Source organism: Chrysemys picta, chromosome 9 (genome assembly GCF_011386835.1).
Source record: "Chrysemys picta bellii isolate R12L10 chromosome 9, ASM1138683v2, whole genome shotgun sequence".
Taxonomy (NCBI): Eukaryota; Metazoa; Chordata; order Testudines; family Emydidae; genus Chrysemys; species Chrysemys picta.
The window spans coordinates 98,534,927-98,555,583 of NC_088799.1; the positions used below are offsets into that span (position 1 = coordinate 98,534,927).

General features: G+C 40.5%; 1 protein-coding gene across 7 annotated transcripts in view; it reads left to right on the forward strand.

Annotated features, from left to right (window-relative positions):
- Positions 1-20,657, forward strand: part of FGF13 (fibroblast growth factor 13) — a 339,123-nt gene that overhangs the window by 14,828 nt on the left and 303,638 nt on the right. The window contains exon 3 of one of the 7 annotated variants that reach the window (XM_065556730.1): positions 249-419. The exons of the other annotated variants lie outside the window; for them this stretch is intronic. The gene's annotated coding sequence lies outside the window, so the exon portion shown is untranslated. The remainder of the gene's footprint in view (positions 1-248; positions 420-20,657) is intronic. 7 annotated transcript variants of the gene reach the window in all.

Below are 20,657 nucleotides of genomic sequence, written 5' to 3' on the forward strand. Positions count from 1 at the left end.
CCTTCCAGCCAGTGGCACATCCCTCTGTGTATGAGGGGATCTCAGTTAGCAAATGCAGTGCTCCTTTCACTAGCTCAAATGGCTGGTGGCTGGCCTGGAGACGGCCTTTTCTTTTTGTCCTTGCTTTACCAGCCATAGCTTCACTTTCAGTTGTGTTGGATGGAATACCTTGTGCAATTCTAGCTAGCTTACGCATTTCATCTTTTCTTCCCTTGTGTCAACTCGATCCCAAATTTGTTCTGTGTTAGACTGATATACCCTCATTGAAAACATCCAAGGATCACAGGAGGAGCTTGAGGGGAAAGTAACGTTTTACGGATTTGGGTGCTGTGACTCCCATGGAGACAGGAAGGAAAAAAAATATTAACAGGAAGGAGAGGACAGGGAAAAGCTGAGATTTGAAGTGTTTCAGAAGTACTGTAAGTAGATATTCTTTTTTTCACGCTAGTTACAGTGAGTGGGGAATGGACGAGAGCAGAGAAAGGGGAATAGGTTGTGCTGGCTCGGAAACACCAATTCCATTTCATGACAGCTCCTGAGATTTCAAACATTTTTATTTGTTCCCCATAGGGAAAAAATAAAAACCTATCAAAGTTTTTCACAAAAATGGAATTGTGTCATCATGTCTGGATCAAAAGGCCAGGTTTTCAATCTCTCTCTCTTTCAGGTCCAGGGTGGATTTGAGAGAAACTGATCCACTGAAACTTTCATTGAAATTGATACGTTTTCTCAAAAAGTTAATCAAAACTGAAATGGCATTTTTCGACATGCTGTTAACATAACTATAGACATAAGTCCTGCCTAAGACCACAGGTGTGTGTGTGAACCCATCCAGGAGCTCTCGCGCTAGGTGGGGTAGGTGTGTGTCAGAGTGTGAGGGAAACACACAGATACTGAGGTAATGGACAAGAGCAGAGAGTGGCAGAGGAAAAGAGAGGCCAGAAAAGCTAAGCAGGATGCACAGAGTGACCCTGGAAAAAGCTAGAGAGAGAGAGAGCCTTTGGGCCTGGGGTGGCTTATAGCCCTCAAGCCTATTTTGTTAAGAAACTGGTCCGTTTGTTCTTGGTTCCTTCTGTGCTGAGACCCAGGCCTCTCTATAAAAACAACGAGGAGTCCGGTGGCACCTTAAAGACTAACAAATCTGTTAGTCTTTAAGGTGCCACCGGACTCCATGTTGTTTTTGTGGATACAGACTAACACGGCTACCCCCCGATACTAGGCCTCTCTATGTTCTTTGTAAATAAACAAAACTGCCCCAAATAAACACCTGTCTACCACCAACTTCTACTCCAACTGGAACGTCCCTAGGATCCCAAACTTTGACTAGCCGCTAAGGTCAAAAAGCGGCAACATGAACAGTAAACCTAATACTAGAAATACATTTGAAAAGATGTTTAAGTGTGGAATGGAAATAGAGGAGACACCTTTTATATTTATGAAATTCATATTGGACGTATACTTCTGCCAGAAAAGCCACCAGTAATAGGGGAGGGCAGGATCCCCTGTCCTAAAAGACGAGGAGCTATGTTATCTTTACTCATGCAAGCAGTGTTTGGTCACAAAAGTGAATTTTGGGCTTGGAGATTAGATAAGCAGAGGAAGGTATGACTTGCACTTCAGTTCTGACAAACTTTAAATATTTTTTTCATAGTTTTCTTTATTCAACTTGGTCTTCCTTCAAAACATATGAAAGTGAACTCTGATCACATTCATATCATGTTGTCTTTGAGGACTTAACATTCTGAATATTTGACCAATGCACACTTGCTGATTTTACCTTTAAAAACAAACCAGACCCCTGCATTTTGTAATAGAACAAGAGACCACGCAATGTGTGGCACATTGAAACATTGGTCTTGTCAGCCAGAGCTCTGAGACTTTCAAACATTCACTTCTAGCTAGTCTAATTCCCCCTCCCCACTTTGGAGTCCTTCTGCAGTAAGCTTGTCTTTTCAGTGGTATTTGTGCAGAATCTGTGTCCTGTGTCATGCATTTTCCTATTGAATCAGACACAGCAGGAATGAAGACCCTACACAATATATTTGATTCAATTGGAGGCCACAACTTTTGAACTTAAACCTGTTTAATCCACACACCATAGCAGTAAAAATGTTGCAGTAAAGTGTTCCAGCCTGATGCACCACCCAGGCAGTGGGGAAGACAATTCTTTACCTTCCCATCCCACTCCAAACAAACCCTTACGTTTTTAGCACTCTTCACCCCACCCTTCCTTGTATGAGGGATCAGGTTACAGACGAGGCGGTGCACCTGATCTATACCAGATACCGAAGCCTCGCTCTTGCTACACGCAGGGTATAGACCCTCCTCTTCATTCCATGCTTCCATTGGTTTACCTGGGATCTGGCTCCGTTTTGACCACAAAATGTGCACTGGGCCAGGCAAAGTTGAGACAAACATGGAAAGGTGCACTGGGTCCATCCAGTCCTCACTACTGAACTGCTAGGCTGATGCAGAAAAGATGAAAAAAATAGACTATCCAGCCCCATTTGCCAGTAAGGGAAAAATTCCTTCCCTTTCCCAAGGCAACTGGGGTAATGCCCGTAATATAGCTGGAGACCTGGTGGTGCCTCACTCTGTATAAGGTGAATAGCAGGGAATCCAATATGGGCACTGCATTTGTCCAACCAGCTCAGGAGGGATTTTAATCTTATCCAATCAGTTCTGTTTGGCCCTTTCCATGCAGCCAATGAGCTGCTGTTGCAGAGAGAGAACTCTTTCCCTACCATGAGGAACCCGAGACATCCACCTGCATGCAAACCCCAGAGGTGGCTTCCTCTTGACTGGTCCAGCAAAGCCCTCCCACTCTTCAGATGGAAGGGAGAAGTTAAAGAAATGCATTTTAATGGCTCTTTTAGCGACTCTAACTGAAATGTAATAATATTTTCCCCTATCCATCTGTGGATCCCAAAAGTATTTTACTATTAGTGAATGTATTAAGCCATGCAACTCCCTGGAGAGACAGGGAAGTATTAGCATCTTTATTTAAGAGTTGGAGAAACTACATCACAGACAGGGTAAGTGATTTGGTCAAGGTATCTCCAGCCAATGTGGAAATCCTGGTCTCCTGATCCCCCACACTTCCATCCTCCCTGAGTAACATGGTTAACCAAGTATTGGTTATCAGATATATTTATTTGTAATTTCAATGGAAAATATTGTTTTCACCAATAGAGCAACTTAAAAAAAAATCAGTATTCCATTATCTATAAAGATGTTTAAAATTAATAGCCTGTCATTCTACATCAGCGTTTAAAAAATAAGTTCTGTATTAGAGACTGTCTTTGAGAGAGAGAGAGAGAGAGAGAGTGGAAATAATGTCAAATTGTTATGAAAACACATATGAGTTTGACAACCAACAGCATAACAAAAAGGATTCCGAGGGCCCGATCCTGCAAGGTGCCAAGTATCCTCAATGTTCCTAGCTGAAGTCACTGAGCACTTGGTATTGGGTCTCACGTCAGGGAACATCACACGGTTTGCTGTCATGTCATGTTCCCACTATTGCAGATTTTTACATTGAAGTGTATTTTAGAAGGAGAAATGGCGTGTGTGTGAGACGGAGGAAGAGAGTGACAAAGGCTTTATAAAGGAATCAACAAAATACAATACATCTTCATCTTATTCTGAATCCGCTGTTTGTCAAAGCAGTATCACCACTGCTAAGCAGAGAAGATAAGACACTATTTTTCTTTCACAAAGCCATTATAATTGTTCCTAATCATTCATCAGCAAATTATCACATTCAGGATAAAACAATTGCACTGTTCTTTTACATGTCTTTTATAAATCCTTTAGCCTGCTCCGTAGGCTGACTTAAATAATCACACTGTTTTTATTACTGCCTTAAATACATTTTAATATTCCTCTAAATGCTTTTTCTAAGGTCTGTGCCTGAATAGATCTTTGAGTAATAGGCTTTGATAGCTGATCTGATATTAATTTGGATGACACCCTATGAGGAATAGAACTTGAACCAATATGATCAACTTCTTAATCTGAAAATGTTATCGAGTCTGTTCCATTATGTAGGTGTCGGATTAGACTAAAAACTAATGTTTACTGAGGTACTGAGCAGACTGATTTCAGAGCATGCTCTGCACCTCACAGTATTGACCTCTGCTCTGATCAATAGTTTTAACTGATATGACTCTCCGCTTGATGATTCAACCGTCGGCTAGAACAATATGTCCTAGATCCTTGCACGAAACTGCTATTCGACATCAATCCGTTCAGATGTAGTTAAGCAATACTTGGGCTTTGTTTTGAGGCCTAATCCTCCGGCTTTTACTAATGCGAGTAGTTCCTACATGCACAGGTAATTCCAGTGACTTCAGTGGAACTACAAGCAGGTATGGCAAGTAGGATTTGGCTCCCGAAACCTGATATTGCGGGCCCTTACTTATACAAGGAACCCTCCAGTCAATGGGAAAAAAGGTGTTTAACCTTCCTTACATGAGTTGAAGAGGCAGGTTTGGGCTTTTAATTTGTATGTCCAGTGGTGACACAATTATTGCAATTTAAATAATAGAGCATATGAAATATTACCTGTTGGAGGGCCTCTAGAGGGAGTCTGATATCCTTTTTCTGCTCCTCAACCTCTTCTGCCCTGTGGTTCATATTGTAGCAGTAGGATTAAAATATCTTTCCCACTGGGAATGTATCAGAGCTGAGTAAACCAATCACCCATCATCCTCTTCTTTTCTCTTCTCCTTCTTGACTTCCCTGACTCATAAATATTGTCAAACCTATTGGTTCAGGTGTCTGACGGCCCGATTTTTGCCATAAGTGACATATAACTCTTTGATGTCATAGGTATGAAAAATGAATTTTTTCTACTAGCTGCTTGCATTAGGTGTTTGACCATATCTGTTGAATGTATAAGCTATGTAGCTTCTCCTTTAGAAGATGTAGAATGTTTACTAGAAAAATACCTTCTAGGTAGTACATTGTAAAGTATTTTTGATTTTCAATATCTAGATGAGCATAGGGCCACTTTTACCTACTTAAGGGCTCAAATATTATTTTTTTTCTTATTTTAAACTGAGTCTTTGATTAGTTGATTTTTATTGACAAAAATTCAATATCTGTGTTTACAAGGTACCTGGCTGGATTTACAGACTTGGCATCTTGGATGAATTATTATGCAACATCAAGGTCGGCTCCCGAGTAGGCCTAAATAAACTAGTTTGCTTGTGAGCACCACAATTTCTAAAACTCTCAGCTGAACTGTGAAACAAAACCAGATCTGCCTTTATTTTGAATGCCCAGGTGTCACTGAACTGAGACAGGCTGGCCAATTCTGCACAGCATTACTTCCAAGATATAATTAATTTTTAGTCACCTATTTGAGGAAATCAATTTCAACTCTCTGTACCTATAGCAAGGGTTTGATGTAAGCTAATGGATCAGGACACACAGGCGAATGAGACAGCCTCGGGATGGATTTTAAAGCAGAAAACTTTAACTTTTTACTTTGAATGGCGGGGAGAGGAGCATTTGCCAAAATATCAGGGGTGTATTTGGGTGTTAATGGTTTCTATGCCAAATAGCTAACACTCAGGGGTTAGGCTGAATGGAGTTAACACTAGGGTTCGGGCCAACTTTGAATCATCTTGCCTTCTCCTCACAAAGGGGAATGAAGGTACATGGAAAGGGTAGCTCAGTCTGCAGACTTAAGTTCTCCCTGTTTTCTCCAGGCTAATAGCGCCCCCCCTCCCCCGGGTCTCATTTACCTGTCTCTCACCAACACTGGCCACAAGCTGTGATGAAATGACCAACTCATTTATAAACATAACGTCTAAATTCTGCCCTTGCTTCTTATTAACCTAAAACCAGGTCCCCAGGATGCTGCAAGGAAGGTGGAAAAAAAACCACCGGTCACCCCTCCCCCCCCTCCCTGATGGAGAAATTCCTTCTTGATTTCAAAAACTGATCATTGGTCCGACCCATGCTGCCTTGGCAATGCCATTCCAACTACACCTCCATTGTAGGTTGTTGAGGGCAGGGCAGCAATCACACCAGAATGGCGGCTGGGTGCCATGAGGGCTTCAGCTGCAGGGAAGGAGGCGCATGAGAGAGGCACAGCGCAGGCAGCGGCAGCCAGGAGAGGCAGAGAATTCTCTCCTTGTGCTAGGAAGACGGGGGAAAATCTCCACCTGCATTCTGGGTGGGGTAGACCCCAGAGCACCCAAGTCTGCCTTTCCCCCTCCTCTTAGCGCCCCAGGCATTGTCTTTCCCGTGCAGGTCTGATCAGATATCCACCCGCCAGTGAGATTAGGGCTGAGGGAAGTCGATTGTAGCTCTCGCCTGTATGCTGAGAATACCTGCAAGGGTGCTAGCAAAGTTAATGAATTTCTCATGCAGCATCTACACTGAGACCACCAAGTCACTTGAATACAGCAGCCACCATAAAAAGTTGACGTTTCCAACAGTTATTGCTGACCGCTGTTTGCTATTGGAAGGTGAAGCTATTTGGGCATTACTGAGCAAAGTCTAATTCAAAATAATGGCAGGCACAGTATATTACTAGTAACCTCCTGAGAGTCATATGAGTTAATAAGAGGAAAATCTTTGCATATTTTGTTAAATTACTGTTGTAATTTTTTTTTTACTTTTTTCCTTACATTTAACACCATTGTTCCTTTCCTCCTCCCCTGCCAAGTTGCCCCCTAACTTTACATTCTGTTAATTACTCTAGCGTTTTTCTTTTGTTAATATATTCAGTGTGTCTATAGATTTGGGAGCAAGAGCAGGTGGAGGATTCAGACGTCGTAGTGACTGGCATGGTAAAAGACCCTAGACTGAAAGACAGAGCTTATCATATATCTATAATTTTATAGTCACAGTTGTTGCTAGATCCACTGCCAACTAGTTATTTTTGGTATACTCTTATTTCCAGAAATAGAATTTCTGGTTGTCTGCATAGGTCAATATGCTACAAGCATTGGTGTTCATGCATTCTTTATATTGGCGTTGGCAAGGAGCCATTGATGTATTGAAATGATAGACACTTTTTCAGTCTTCCCTTTGTAGAAGATATTTTAAATGACTGAGGTTGGTTTGGCTGGTGCTCTGTGGAACTTTTACGGCGCATGCTGCTCTGGGTGGCAGGTTGATGTATTTTGGATGTTTAGGACCGCATAATGCTACATGTGTTGATACTAGCTAGTGTTTCTGAGTGCATTGCCACTGTTGTGTCCTGACAGCTGACTGCCACATTACTTCTATCACAGTGCAGCTTGTAAAGTAAGTGCATTGCCCTGGGCAAAGTTAACTTCTTGATAGTCATGATGTTGTTGCCTTTCTGTCCACCCATCTCTTGCAAATATTGCTCTTGTCTTATTGACTGCTGTTTATTGACGGGGATGAGGTCAGCTTACACCATTCTGTAATGCCAAGTGGGCATGATTGGAAAATATGTATGCTTCGTATACTCTTTCCAGCGTCGTCAGTTGTAGCATTCCTAGCAGTCACCACAACATGTCAAAATATCAAACTTTTATGTTGACTTGATGTAGCTGCATCCTAGGCTTACCTGCTGTGGTTGGATAGCTACTCCCAGCAGAGCCCTCAGACCTCTTTCTAGCAACTCATCTAGGAAATTTTTTCCATTAAATCATTGCAATAGCTTTTACTGAAAATACTTGGCTTAAAACATTTCTTAGACTCTTATTCCTTTCCCCCCTTTCTCCATTTTTTCCTTTCAATTTCCCCCCATCCACTTATTTTATTATTCTATGGCCCTGTTTTCTTCAAGTAAGTGTGTGTGTGTGTGTGTGTGTGTGTGTGTTTGTGTGTGAGCAATGTGGACTAGGTCTTTCATCTCTTTCTTCTACTTCCTAATACTCTCCTGGTTTCAGCATGTTCAAACTGACCAGAACCATGGTTCCACAATATTTTACCTGTGGTAGTAGCAACTGAGTGAAATTGACTAAGATGTAAATCTAGTCAGTTTGATCCCTCCTCCCTCTTCTCTTCCCCCTCCCCCCCCCCCCGCGCTCTGTGTGGAAGGAGCTGCTGTTGGGGCCTCTGGTTAATATTTTTAGTCAGCCCAGGCCTTTTTCGTAACATTTATTCGAAGATTTTCTGCCGCAGACAAGAAACTAGAAGTAAACATTGCTGAAGCATGATGCTTAGTCTGACTTTCTAATATGTGGCCGTGTCTTTAAGTGCATTAAACTTCTGGGGTGTGTGTGGGAACAATAGTCCTGATTTTATCATCCAGAAAATTGCAAATTTTAGGGGACCCAGTGCCTATTGCCTGCTCCAGGAAGAATCATTTATCTTACTTGGGGCTTACATTTTTTAGCATTCCCTCCTTCCCCCCTCCCTCTGGCCACACACACACACACACACACACACACAAGATTTGTGGGTTTGTTTTGTGGTATTTAAAGCAGTAAATTTAGTGATTTTTTTTTTTTTTTTTTCTCAATCGGTTGCACAAGTTTGCATGATTCCTCATCATTTACAAAAGTAATGTCTAGAGCTGCAAAGCTAATAATGTCCTGGATTTCCCCCCACCACATGCATTTCTGTGAGGAAGGGGACTAGTTAAATTAATCCAATTGTTTTATTTTTAAGGACTCAACCTTTGTAAAGATGATGTAAGTGTTTGCAGATTTGGAGTCTAAATCCTTAGTGGTGTTTTAGTAGAACTTTAATTGGTATATTTCATGTAAACACAAAACTTGACTCCTTAATCACACTGTAAATGAAGGAATTTCAGCCATGGGCTAGCTGGTTTTCTCCCATTTATTTCCATTAGGCATGTTTCTACTATCCCCTTGTGTGCTAATTGGACTTCTGAACCATTTCTCAGGGTAATTTGGAACTACCTGTTCTTGACATGAAATCTTCTCTGAAGGAAGATTCTCTATTAGTGAGTCACCTAGCTCAGTTTTCATTGCCTACCACTGGCTCTTATAGTAACATTTAAATTTTTGGGGGGTAGGTATAACCGAATATTTGTTTTTAAAGCTGAAAATATTAGCATTTAGCAAAGACTTTATTTTACATTCCTGTTCAAAATGACTGCATTGGCTGGATTATTCTTCCTATGGAAAGAGTTTGAAAACAGAGCTACATTTCTGGAGAATTGTTTCTAACACTTTTGCTTCCTTCAATAGTTTCTTTCCCCCTCCCTTCCTCTTTTTAAGCCAGCATTTATCAACTCCCCCCACCCCCAATCCTCCTGGCTTTGCATCAAATGTTGCTACATCTCCTTTGAAAATGTAGCAGTCTAAGGCCCATATCCTGCCCTCCTGGACTGGAATCGGGACTCCCTGCTCCCCTCAGGGTGATGGGCGTTTGTGCCTATCAGTCCTGTCACACTCAGCAAGCCCACCTTTTTTGTGGGGACTGTGGCTCTGTGGGGAGGGTACCCCCCACACTGAGGCTGCTGGGGCTGGCGTTGTGCCGTATAGAGTTTAGCCCTCAGGAGCTGCCCTGCCACTGGTTACTCCGGCTCTGCCTGTGGCCTGCTTCCCCTGTTTGAGACCCTCCGAACAGAACTTAACATTGCTCTGACCAATATTAATATCCACAGACTTTATTTCTGGCCGTGTCTGGGAGGCAAAAGTGCCCCTAGTCATACAAAGGGAGCAGAGGATAGTACAGAGGGGCTTCCTTGGGGTCCCGGGAAGGAATATGCAGCATAGCTTCAGAGTTTTAGGGCACCTTTTCATCTTTTTAAACTCCGACTTTCCTTCCCACTGTGACGTGGGGTGGAGGAGAATGGGTAATTCTAAATTAGGCAGTTGTGCGTGAACTATTGTGCCATCCTCGACATAATCAGGTTTCCGATGCTTTGTGCTTTCTGAGCTGGCAGAGGCAAATGTTGGGCTCTATTAAATTCTCCTGAAATCCAGTTTGATTCTTTTTCTGGCACAATTTACATTTTGGAAAATGGTAAATGAGTTGACTTTAGTGAGGATCTTTTACTCTCTGATCTTCTCAAATTCTTCTTGGATCCATGAGTCTTGAAGTGTGATCAAGTTTTTATTGTATGCACTATTTAGCTTGAAAGGTCTGAAACACAAAAGTATATGCTGGTGTTTCACAAAGGGTGCTCCCCTTTCAAAAGGAATAGAATTCTTCTCGTATTTTGTATGGCATCTCTTATCCAGAAGGGACAGGTTCCAAGGTGCCTCATAACGCCTGTGTGTGTATATAAATAGGGATCGGTTCATCTGCCTCCCAAATGCAGCTGCTTCTAAAATGGAGTGCAGCTGCATTGCAACTCAAGGGTTTTAGGAAGGGAAGCTAGAAAAAATGTGCTTTGAAATGAGAGGGCAGTTCAATTATACTTTCAGTGCTAAGTATTATTTCTTCTACTCTATCCTTGTGACCACCCTGTGAGCTACGTAAGTGGTAACAGTGTACCCATCTGTAAAATGGGTCAGGGTCAGTAAGCCCAGAACAGGAGTCCTGGTTTGTACTCTTTACTACCAGGTATACTTCCAAACTGTGCTAATAGTTACTTTAGTTTGGCCAGGAGATCATGGCTAATAACTTTACAGAAGGTGTCATGTGATCTTTAATGGTCTCAGTTTTCTGTTATCTCCAGAAACGCTGTACCTAGCCATTAATTCAGGTCTAGCTCTGAGGGGAGAATGCTACCTGCTTGGTCATTAATACCACTTGAGTTTTTTCCTTGGAGGTCTCCAAGTACTGACCAGACTCAAACCTGATCAGTTTGTGATATGACAGGATCACAGCTCAAAGCCTGTGGGTATGTCAGTCTGCACGCAAGCGCCATTGTCTGAGAGAGATTGTATTTAACAGAAAGAGAGTACATTTTAAAAATTTATTAAGTCAGTAAATAAGTTACATACCATCTTAGACCCCAATATGTAAAAAGACAGACAGCCTAAATTTTCTGTCTCCTCCTTGATCTATGTTTAGAGGAACATAAACCTCATCATAGAAATTAGTCTTTCCGGGATCAGGCCCCTTGACAGGTAGGGGTTATCCTAGGACAAAATATGTATGATCTTTTTCTCCCTCCTATCTCAAGTCTATACTATTCGATCATTTCAGTGCATGAAGAATTAATTAGCTGATTTGTCAGAAGCAAATATTACAGTTACACTCCTTTTTTGTCTTTAAATTTCTAAGCTGTGGGTTTAACATATTTTATCTTGTTTTAAGTATGCCTAATAGCCTTAACATGCATAGCTATAGTAGGCTTAGTAAACTTGTAACCTTTATGGTCTTGAAATTGCAGACCCTGTTAATAAACCACTTAGAAGTTAGCAAATATACAACTGCTTTAATAACTGTAATTCAAGGAATTTATTTTCTGATTTCATGTGACTAAAATTCTTTATAAATATTTTCCATACAGATGCTTAATCTACAAAGTCCTTTTTATGCAAAAAAGACTTGTTTCCTCTGTAATGAAATAGTGATAGCTATAGAATCCGTCAAACATGACATTTTTCAAATAGTTAGTCCTCCTGTAAAAGACAACTATTGAATCCCATGCTGTGTCCTCTGCTAGGGAAGAACAGCAATGACTGTACGTTTTTTAAATCCGATTGCTATTGTGGTTTTCCCCCCCTCATCTTTATAAAGATGAAGAATTGGATATGGAGTAGATCGGTGTAGTTCACTGTTACAGTAATTCCTGATTACTGAGCCTTTCAGTCATGATCAACATTGAATTTCTGTGCTCTTGGAAGACCTTTGTGAATGTTGTTTCCGTGGCACAGAGCATAAGGCATCATGCATTGCATGGCCTGCTGGGTCATGTACATTGGTTTGGAGTAAAAGAGTTTCTAACAGAGCAGATAGAAATGGCTGGTTTTGAAAAGGACTGGAATAAACTCTTCCAGACCCTTTGGAGGCTATAAGTCCTTTTTGAGAGTGATTCATGTAACATAGGGAAAAACATTCCTCCAATTGAGCAGAAAATATGAATATTTCATTCAGGGGTTTAGTCTCCGTTTGATCCATACGGACTTTAACACGCTACTTTCTCATTAAAATGAGAATGGAACCCATAAGATGCGATTCTGCAACCTTCACGCACCTTGCAGTACTTCCTCATATGAGTAGTCGTGTTGAAGTAACTGGACTACTCATCATCAGAATAAATTCTACTCAACGTGAATAAGGGCTGCAAAAATCTGACCAGTCTCATCTCATTGGAGGAGTTGTGTGTTAAAATCCCCGTGCACTCAACCAGAGAACAAATCCTTCCTCCTATTTTGTTTTTATTTTGATGAAGTCATTGATTTATGAAAGGAGTTCTTTTTATAGTTAGGTCCATTCTTTTGGGTTTTTTAAGTCACAAAGTTTTTGGTTGTTTTTTTGACATTTCTACTGTCAGTAGTAGGAGTCTCGTGAAACTTTTTTAACAAGTGAAAGAGCTTATAACAGTCAATTGGCATCTCAAGCACATCCTGTACAGGAGGTCAGACAAGATGTTCACAATGGTCCCTCCTGGCCTTGGAATCTATGAATGTTTTAATTCCAAAGACTCCAGTGGCTATCAGTGCTGGAGTCTAAGAAATCTGGCCTACATCAGTCCCCTCTGATTCATCACTTCTGCTATTTCTGAGGTCCTCACCCCAGATTTTCTGAAACCAAACTAAGATAGGGTTGCATGTCAGATATTTGTTGTTTCTATTGTCTCACCCCATTCACTAAAATGCCTAAGAAAGTTTAAGAGCGGAAATGTACCATTGCAATTCCGAAGGCTGCTGCTTCTGTGGTGTGTTCTGACAGTGTAACATGCATCTGTAGAAATGTGTTATCTCTGAACAAGACTTCCTAAAGAGAGCGGCTACATTTTAACAAATATGTGAAAGACAAAATTGCTGTCTATGGTTTCATCTCCAAGTAATTGCTCTTAGTCAATCAATCTATGGAATAATAGCTCTTAGTGAAAAACGTTTGTTGCCAGTTTTATCCTGAAATCTGCAATATAGAGCCCTAGGCAGAGCATCAAGCGGACAGGGAGTCACAGAAGCAAAACTCGGGAGGAGAATTATGCAGCTAACCATGATATTTGGACCATCAGTCAGGCTAAGGTTTGCATGGTTTTCACTTTTCATTGACTTTTTGTTGTCCTTCACTGAAAGCACTCTCAAGGCATCACAAAAATAGTATTTCTATCCCTGAACATGTTTGGAAAAGCTTAAGCTGTTGAACTAAAAACAAGAAATGAAAGTGTGCTTTTCATCCTAGGGAAAGATAAATGAAATACACCTTACGGAGCCAGTCATTTTCATTTCTAACCGTATCGCATAATTATTATACCCTCTTTAAAAAGTCTGTTCTTGTCCTTTGAAGTTTGTATAAAGTTTATTTTTGTCCTTGGATTTAGTGACCTAGTGCATTTCACTTGTCCACGTTCTTATTTTTTTTTATTCCTAATAAGTATATTGAGTCTAAATCCACAATCCCATAGTGTAATAGCTTGGTGATGGAATTGGAACTGCTCGGTAATTTATGACTACAATATGTTACCTAGTTATTGGGATGTTTACCATGTGTATCCAGTGGCTTAGGTTAATAGGGAGCAGTAAGGAAAAAAAGTTGTGAGGAAAAGATGCCGCAAGACGAGCCCCATCTCAGCAAACACTTGAGTAGTTAAGAGACAATGCCAGCCAGGACAGAGAAGGCCTGGGAACCAGAAGATGAAAAGGACTATCACCGTTTTAAAAACTGTATCCCATGTAGCCGCTCTATGCCAACAGGAGAGAGCTCTACTGTCAACATACTCAATGGAGATCCCATCCTGAAATAAATCTTCGCTGAACCCCACTTCTGGCCTTCAAACAACCCCCCAGCCTCTCCAAGCTCATCATCAGAAGCAAGCTCCCCACAGGCCCAGGACACACCAACTTAGAGCAGCACCAAGCCCTGCCGGCACATCAGTTGCAAAACCTGCAGATATATCTCCACTGCTACAATGGTCATCACCTCCCACCACACCCCATGGATCCTACACGTGCCTATCACAACACAACATGTAGTGTACCTCCACCAGTGCAACCTGACAATCATTACGCTCCTGAATGAACTCACACAGGATAATGATAAAAGACAAAACCACCCTCTCGCCTGTGGATGAGCACTTTTTTTCCTCAAAGTAATCACTCTCTGTCTGTTCTCTGAGTCCTCATACTCAAAGGGAACCTGCGCTTTCAAAAGACGAGCCTGGAAGCTTAAATTCATAACTTTCTGCTAGACACTAAAAATCATGGACTGAACAGATACTGGTTTTATGGCTTATTACAACAATCTTGCCAATCCACTAAACACTAACTCCCCTTCCCCCCCTCCCCATTTTTTTTTGTCCTATGACTGCAGTGGCATTAATGGGCCTCTCCACCTTGAGTGGTCCCTTAACTACCTATGCAAAACAATCTATGCAAAACAATCTGTTCCACCTTTTATTCAGTTGTGACAAGGATCTTTCCCAGACCTGAGGAAGAACTCTGTAGCTCAAAAGCATGTCTCTCTCATCCACAGAAGTTGGTCCAATAAAAGATATTCCCTCACCCACCTTGTCCCTGCAAATAAGTGTTTATTTCCTTAAATTTGTACAAAAAGAAAAAGGGGCACCTATGCAAAGTGAGAAGGATCGAGGTGAGCACTTGAACTGGCCTCAGCTGTGGCAGTGTGGTACAAGGAGAGAGGTAGCATCTCGAGCAGGAACATCTCAGCTCATTTAGGGCTTCAGAGATCAAGACCAACCCTTTACATTCAATCCAGAAAACAACAGGCAGGCTGTGGACCATTTTATAGGCAGGCTGCTGCATTCTCTACCAGCTTAAATGTTAAATTTCTGGATTGATTTATACACCCAAGTAATTTTCAGCATGTGAGCAGTCTCACTGAATTTCTGTATTTGCATGAAGTGGTTTATGTACATGTTGGCAGGCTTTGGACCAATGTTTTTCGGGACTGGTACAGCTCAATGACTTCACCTTTTTGACAATTATCCCAGTTAATTAGAACTTTTAACATGGCTTAGACGTTGTTACAGATGTGAAAGGAGCTTTACCGGTTGTCCTCAGTACTGTATTATAACCACTTCAATCAGCAGACTGTAGAGTCAGCATGTTAATTACTGCTTTTGTGAGATGAGGTTGGCAAACGAATCTTCATCAAGCAACTGATGAATACATCTGTGACTTTGTAATTTAAAACTCAGGCTAATAAGGCGAGATCCCAGTGGAAATCAACTGGTGGTCTTCACTGCAAAGGTAATGAGTCTTGCTTTTCAGTTTGCATGTATCCGTGCTTTAGAGATTGGCTAGATTAGTAGCTGGATACAGATGTGAAGGAAATTATCCACTTTCTAGCTGTTAATTAGGGTGTAGAATAAACAGATAATCACTCTCTCATAAATGAATGTACACACATTCTCAAACAAATGTTTTAGATGATTTGTTCGGTTTGCAATGTTATGATCTGAAATGATTATAACGTTAAATATCCATGGTTCAGATATTGCAGAATATCTTTTGCAAAAACACTATCCTTAGGTTTTCTTGTGTAAGCCATTCACAAGCCCTGCTGTTGTTGCTGAAATTCACTCCTGTGCTGAGGGCCAACACAAAACTTATGACTGCTCACGTTCTACTTAAGACCTAAAAGGCTTAAACGGTGTATAGACTTTGTGGCGGCCCTCTTCATGGAAATGAATGTCACCTACAATGCCTATGTGACTAGAAAAGCCATATTTCTTCACACACTAAAACCTAAGATATGTACTGTGTGTTATTTCTGATAGAACTATTAAAACAGTGAGTCAGCTGAACCTCTGGAATAGTGCATCTCTCCTAGCACTAAATATTTGCATTACCTAAAAAATGATGGACCAGATCCTCAGAGGGTGTATATTGTTATAACTCCATTGACTGCCATGGAGATGCATTGTCTTGCATCAGCTGAAGATCTGGCCTGAAGAACTGACTAATTCTAGAAACATTTTAACTCCTTCTACACATAGGGATAGACTCTTCTCTTTTAAATGTGAGTTGCATGCATGAATCAATCTGAGGAGACAATTTGGCTCAGAGTGTATTTGTGATCTCATTATGTGAACTAAAAAAACATTCTCTGTATTTCTTCCACCTTGTTACGAATGCTGGAGATCTTCAAGTTAGCACAGCAATAGAATTCAGGCGATTAATTCCCTTGTGTCCAAGGAACCAGGCTCAGATCTTCAAAGATATTGAGGTGCCTAATTATCATTGAAATCAATGGAAGTTAGGCACCTAAATACTTTTAAGGATCTGGGCCTAAAAGATTGGCTGGAGTCATCTGTATGTCTGGTTTGACTACTACTGCCTTGATTTTTCACCTGAGATGCTACCGTGCAAATCCCAAAACTGAGTTTTTTCTGATACACTGAAATATATATTTCTGTTAGGCATTTAGCAACACCAAAAGAGAGCGAGGGTTTTTTTTTTTTTTTTTGCTATGAGCTGTAGTTTCTTTTTTATTTATTATTGAATATTATCCAGGTTGCGTTCTGTTACTCTTGCGGGTTTTGAACACAATTTGCTGATAGTTGGTATCTTCTTGTAATCAATCTTAAAATAAAATGTAGGGACAAAAACTGAGCAGGATTTTAAATCTAAATGGCACGCTAGTCTGAAGACTGACATTTACTCATTGTATAGATCTGCTGTATGCCCCACATGTTCTAGAGGGATTATGTTGGAATGCAGCTTACATTCCAAGTGAGAAGTAATCAGAGAGACACTTTTTTATGTAATGAATTGATTTTGAATATGTAACACATTTTTATAGACTAACGCTCAATAAGGGCTCTGGGCACTCTAAAAATACTTACAGGAAAGTAGAAACCCATTATAGGCAGTAAGAGGGAAAAAAAACAGTTAAGATATGCTGAGTGTCAAAGCACTCAAATGTAGTCAAAGTAGTGCAAGTCACAACCCCTCCCACCCCCCAAACTCTCTTATTTATAAGATTCTTACCTATAAGCCTGTTCTATAATTAGAATTCTATTATTTGAATCATCCATCTTACTTTTTCCTTGTGCTCCCCCATCTGTTTGTTTCTCACCTTGTATTTGGATAATAAGCTCCTTGCGATAGGTTTGGATAGTGCTAAGCATAATGAGACTGGGTAATCTATTTGCTACTGCAATACACATAAATAATAATTTCTTATTAATTGTGTGTATGAGGAGGAATTGAGCAGCCCTGTGCATACATATTCTAAACTTTAAAGACTAACAGTCAAATCCTGCTCCCCCTATTCCCACAATCTACTTCATTGGCATCAATGGAGATATTTATGCAAATAAGGTGAATATAAGTTGGCCACAAAGTACGTTTTATACGGATTTAAAAATCATAGAAATGAAGAGATGGAAAAGATCCATTGGTTTTGTGATGTTGTATAGAAGGGAAGGTGACCATCTACACTAATATGGTCACCTCTTTTACAAAATTGTGATAAATCTTGTACAAAGTATGCCTTGTAAGGTATCGTTGTACAAATGTTATGTATGGAGTTATGAAATGTTGCTATGTGGTTGTAACTCAAACCTGTTGTGAGTCTGGGAAACGCCCACAGGTTGGCTCTTCAGGAGCTATAAACAAACACTTCTGCTTGTCAGTACCAGAGAGACCTCATACATCACATTCCACACAGAAAAGGCAAGAAAAATTTGCAGTTAGAATGAAGGGCTGGTGGCTGAGCATTTAGACATTAAACCAGTAAACAGGTGATGAAGGCCTGGCTACATGGCACAACCATGATTTTTCCAGATATGGGGTCAATATATAAAAGGCAAGAACAATGGCCCCGATGACCTCTTTCCTACCACATCTTTAGATTTTTGGCAAAATACATTTTGAACAAAGGACAGAGGTCCTACGAACTAATCTGATTTCTAATCTGATATTCATCTGTAATGTACTTTACCTTTTCTGAAATAACTCCTCTTTTTTTCTTAGCTAATAAACTTTAGTTAGTTTACTAAAGTAATTGGTTGGCAGTGTTGTCTTTGGTGACATCCTGAGTATAGAGGCATAGGGCTGGAAGGGACCTCCAGAGGTCATCTAGTCCAGTCCCCTGCACTCATGGCAGGACTAAGTATTATCTAGACCATTCCTGACAGGTGTCTAGCCTGCTCTTAAAAATCTCCAATGATGGAGATTTCACAACCTCCCTAAGCAATTTATCCCAGTGCTTAACCACCCTGACAGTTAGGAAGTTTTTCCTAATGTCCAACCTAAACCGCCCTTGCTGCAATTTAAGCCCATTGCTTCTTGTCCTGTCCTCAGAGGTTATTGAGAACAATTTTTCTCCCTCCTCCTTGTAATAACCTTTTATGTACTTGAAAACTGTTATCATGTCCCCTCCCAGCCTTCTCTTCACCAGACTAAACAAACCCAGTTTTTTCAGTCTTCCTTTACAGTTCCCATTTTCTAGACCTTTAATCGTTTTTGTTGCTCTTTTCTGGACTTTCTCCAATTGGTCCACATCTTTCCTGTAATGTGGCATCCAGAACTGGACATAATACTCCAGTTGATGCCTAATCAGTACGGTGTAGAGCAGAAGAATTACTTCTTGTGTCTTGCTTACAACACTCCTGCTAATACATCTCAGAATGATGTTTGCTTTTTTTGCAACAGTGTTACACTGTTGACTCATATTTAGCTTGTGGTCCACTATGAACCCCAGATCCCATTCTGCAGAACTCCTTCCTAGGCAGTCATCCCCATTTTGTATGTGTGCAACCGGTTGGTCCTTCCTAAGTGGAGTATTTTGCATTTGTCCTTACTGAATTTCATCCTATTTACTTCACACCATTTCTCCAGTTTGTCCAGATCATTCTGAATTTTAATCCTATCCTGCAAAGCACTTGCAACCCCTCCCAGCTTGGTATCGCCTCCAAACTTTATAAGTGTACTCTGTATGCCATTATCTAAATCATTGATGTAGCTATTGAACAGAACCAGACCCAGAACTGATCCCAGCGGGACCCCACTCGTTATACCCTTCCAGCTTGACTGTGAACCACTGACAACTACTCTCTGGGAGCAGCTTTCCAACTAGTTATGCACCCACTTTATAGTAGTTCCATCTAGGGTGTATTTCCCTAGTTTGTTTATGAGAAAGTCATGTGAGACAGTATCAAAAGCCTTACTAAAGTCAAGATAAAGGCATCCAGTGGCCTGTGGTGAGTGATCGATCCTTTGGAATTGGAAGAACCTAATGTGTGATAATTTTTGGTTTTAATAAACTTTTATCACAGAAGTCCAGTTGGTCTGGGTGATAATATAGGCTGGAGTGCCTAAGGGGACTGCCGTTGGCTTCCTGGTGAGCTAATATAGTGGTCCATTTGTTGCTGACTTGGCTAAATCTAACTATAGAATATAATAGCAGTTTGGGAATGTCTGGCCAGTTTTGGGACTCTGACCTGAGATTGGATCTCTCAGTTGTGACCCATTCCAGATAGTGGGACAGGGTTATTAACTCATGCCCCTAAAAATGTAAGTTTGTACTTTACAATACATCATTACTTTGCTGTCAGAAATTCTTTCTGAAAATAATAGGAAATATAATCACTTGTGCATCTGGTCATTTATGTTAAAATCAAAGTATAAGGTTGATAGTTCAGACTGATATGTTTGCATATATACCAATGAATGATTACATCCATATTGCATAGCATATTTTGAAGCTAAGCAGGCCCTTCTTTTGAAAGATGTTTTGACAGAACTCTAGATTGAAGACTTTAGGATGAATCTGTGTAATAGATGCATCAAAAATGAAAATATTTTTGGTGCTATCCGTAGTACTTCACTATAAAGAATTCAAATTCCGGATTTAGTACTGAACTGAGTTTGAAGATAGTGTCTGTAAATCAAAAAAAAAATGCATGAAAAAGGAGAGTTGGTGAGCATGCTTGGTCCAGCGAGGTTTAGAAGTGAGCAGAGCCTAATGTGCTGTTAACATGTTTATATCTGAGCAATGGCTTTAGTTAGGAAAGAGATGAATTTTACACTTACGGTCCAAAATTTAGTTATGGGTGTCAGAGCCATGAAAGTGCACCATGTGATCATTTCTAAGACGTACAATATTTAAGAAATTGTGTAATGTAGTGTTTTTAAGTAAATATGTAGCTAAGTAATTTAAGGATGTTCCTTTTAAGGTGGTGGCCCCATAATTAGTTCACACACTGCTGGCCAGTAACATTCATGAGCACGGTCAAGGAGAAGTCTCAGGCCTGTGGCTCATGTCTGTTAAACTCAAGCCCCTTCATTTATTGCAGTGTTGATTTATTTGTATCTGTAATATGAAACAAAATGTTTATCTAGGTAAAAACCCTGGTCCCATCTCAGTCTATGACAATTCTCCAGTTGACTTTATTGAGACTGGAATTTGGTCTATAATTAGTTTAAAATCTGTATTGGCTACTCAAATGCCAAGAGTGTGTCTTGAGTTGAAAAGAAGATGTACAAACACGGGTGTATGATGTTGGCAGCTGGTGGTGGTCTTGAGAAACAGATCCTTAACAAAAATAAGAGAGTTACGACAGGAAATCCTGTCTATCTTATTCCCTTCCCTCCACATCTGTTTCCTTTTCCCCTTTATTTCAGACAAAATTGAATAGATGCTATCAAGTTTTGCTC